We start from the raw sequence: 2796 nt of genomic DNA, 5'->3' as shown, positions 1-2796 counted from the left end.
AAAGTACGTCGTTACTAACATTCAACTTATCAGCTTATAAGTTATAAATTCGACTTATAAGTTGGGTCGACAAACACTCGTCGATAAGTACTTACGGGCTTATAAGTCAATAAGCTGCTTATTTGGTGAATGCCAAACAGGCCTTAATTCATTTAAATAAAAATAATTTTGACTTATAAGTTGAATTATCTAAACACTTATATAATTTTTAAGTATTTATTAACTAATCACTTATTACTCACTTATTCACTTTAAGTGATAAGTTACTTATTTTAAGATTTCCCAAACGGACACTAACTCTATTTAGATTAAAGTTGACGAAAGGCATTTAACTGTTTAAAAAATGATGTTATAGTGTATAATTTAAAACATCAATATCAAGTATACAAAAATTATCAGTTCGACTACCAAGTTGCAATTTACTCTAATTAAAAATATAAAGTCAAAATTTAATATTGCAATTTAATCAAATTAAGAATATGAAATTATAATTTAATATTTTTATGAGTAAATTATTATTTGTATTCCACTGAATTACTAAAAAATAATTTTTAAAATAAAATTTTAAAGGCTATATAACTAAATGATAATAAATAAGCTGAAAAGTTGTCATAGTTGACACGTGCTAACGAGACTCTATTTAATATTAATATGTTATAAAATATTGTATTCAATAAATATTTTTGCATAAAAACAGGATATTCCAATATTAATTATTATATTTTTTTGAGATTAAATTTTAAATTTTTTATATAAATAATATTCAAAAATATTATTTAAAAATAAGGTTCCCCGAGGATTTACCTACTGTAATTGATTTACCGAATCAGAACGAGAGTAGAAAAAGTGTTAAAAAATAAAAAGAGGCATGTGCATGATATATATACCACAAAGACGAGGGGCAATAGAAAACAATCTGTATTGTTTGATTGATTAGGGTTGGGCCAATCCTGCGAACACTGATTAATATCAACCATGTCGACCAAAGGCAAACAAGGTTGGTTTTTCTTGTTATTATATAATTTTTCAATTAATATTTTTTTATGGTTTTGTTAAACATGATGATGCTTTCTCTAGAGAATTAAAGTTGTGTATGTTGTTATGCACAGCTGGAAAAGCAAAGCCCCTGAAACAGCCCAAGTCTGAAAAGAAAGAATACGATGAGGTCTTTTATTTTTATTTTTATTTTATATTATTTCATCCCCCCCCCCATCAATTGTTTGTTTTATATACCTAATGCTTCTTTTGTCCTGTTCTTTACTCAGTTTTTGAACCAATTTTTATTGCTAAGTGGTTTTGATGAACCGATTTTTATTGCTCAGTGGTTTTGATTACGTCGATTTGAATTTTGTAATTTTTATTGCTTTTTGTTAGCTCTAAATAATTGCTAGGGGGAACAAATAATTCACAAAATTTGCTTGTTGCTATAATGTTTTCTAATTTTAAAACTAATGTCCTCGGCCACTATTGACTACCTGCAAGAGTGAATTATATTTAATTTTGTTGGTCATATATTGTGATGATGTAGTTACAGTCTGGATTGTTACGCTCATTGTCTTCTTAAATTACTCGTTTAGCCTTGAATTTCTGACCTGGTGTGGAATTTAGTTTAGCCTTAATAAATTATAAATTCTCCGTAGGCAAGTAATACTTTGAATATAGCAAATTTGCAGTATTACTTTTTACCTGTATCAGTACTAGGGCAGAGGATTACAAATTACTGAATTATGGTGGTTTGACTGTGTGACAACTGACAACACTGATTATGGATACAATGAACTGGAGATTGAGTAAGAATCAATTTGAAAGAGAGTAGTATAGTTAAGATTGAAGAATGTTATTATTAAACTATCACAACACATATGCTGGTATACCCCCACCCCCCTAAATTATCTACTGTTTTGACATTTTTTTAAGGGACTTGTCCTGATTTCTGAAGATTTGCTTCAAAAATACAGAATATCAATTTAGAGATATCACATCCCCTCTCCCCTTTGATAAAACAACAAAAACAAAATCAGTCCATTTCCGCTATTACATTCTTACTGCAGAATGTGGTTGGTAGAATTTGCATTTGAAAAACGGTTTTGTGTGACAACCTCCATGGTTTAATTTCAGTGACATTCTTGAATAATAGAAAATTATCTTTGCAGGATGATGTGGCTAAACTCCAGAAAAAGAAGGAAGAGGAAAAGGTTAGATGGTGCTCTAGAACATGTCTTATGTACTACTCGTGTTACCTTGTAATCGACTTAAATCATTGTTCCAATTGTTTGCAGGCACTGAAAGAGCTTAAAGCAAAAGCTCAACAGAAGGGTGCATTTGGAGGTGCTGGGCTAAAGAAAAGTGGGAAGAAGTGAAGTCCCTGATCAATCAATTAACATGGAACATTCTCTTTTTTGACAAGAAATGCAGATCTGCTATGTATTGGATTTGGTTTGATGTCATATGTTTAGCCTCTATTAACTCTGCATGACTTGGATGCTTTAAATGTCTATATGGGACTAGAATTATTTTGTCAAATTCTGTTTGATATTTGCCAAATTTCTAGTAACCGAGTCGAGAATAGTTTTATTTACTTGATTAATCTGGATGGTTTAAAATTGGTTTAATGGTGAGTTAGTAATATAAGTTTTGGTTCGGGTAGGCAATGGATGTTGCCTTGAAACAACAAGGTATGTTGTGCCTGTCATTTGCAGAATACTTGTTTCTCTTCATGGATTCAGATTTCAGGTAGTGGTGGAATATTTCTTGATCTATTACTTTAGAAGTCTACCGCTGGGGAGAGATTCTTCT

At 30.4% G+C, this 2796-nt stretch overlaps 1 long non-coding RNA gene across 1 annotated transcript; it reads left to right on the top strand.

Annotated features, from left to right (window-relative positions):
* The first annotated feature begins 848 nt into the window (after window positions 1-848).
* LOC141684614 (uncharacterized) lies at window positions 849-2578 on the top strand. The gene is made up of 4 exons (XR_012560651.1): window positions 849-997; window positions 1110-1165; window positions 2154-2195; window positions 2280-2578. It is a non-coding gene; the product is annotated as an uncharacterized LOC141684614 (long non-coding RNA).
* The last annotated feature ends 218 nt before the right edge of the window (window positions 2579-2796 follow it).

Source organism: Apium graveolens, chromosome 9 (genome assembly GCF_009905375.1).
Source record: "Apium graveolens cultivar Ventura chromosome 9, ASM990537v1, whole genome shotgun sequence".
Lineage (NCBI taxonomy): Eukaryota > Viridiplantae > Streptophyta > Magnoliopsida > Apiales > Apiaceae > Apium > Apium graveolens.
The sequence above is the reverse complement of the archived record's forward strand: the minus strand, read 5'-3'. Positions and strand labels throughout refer to the sequence as shown.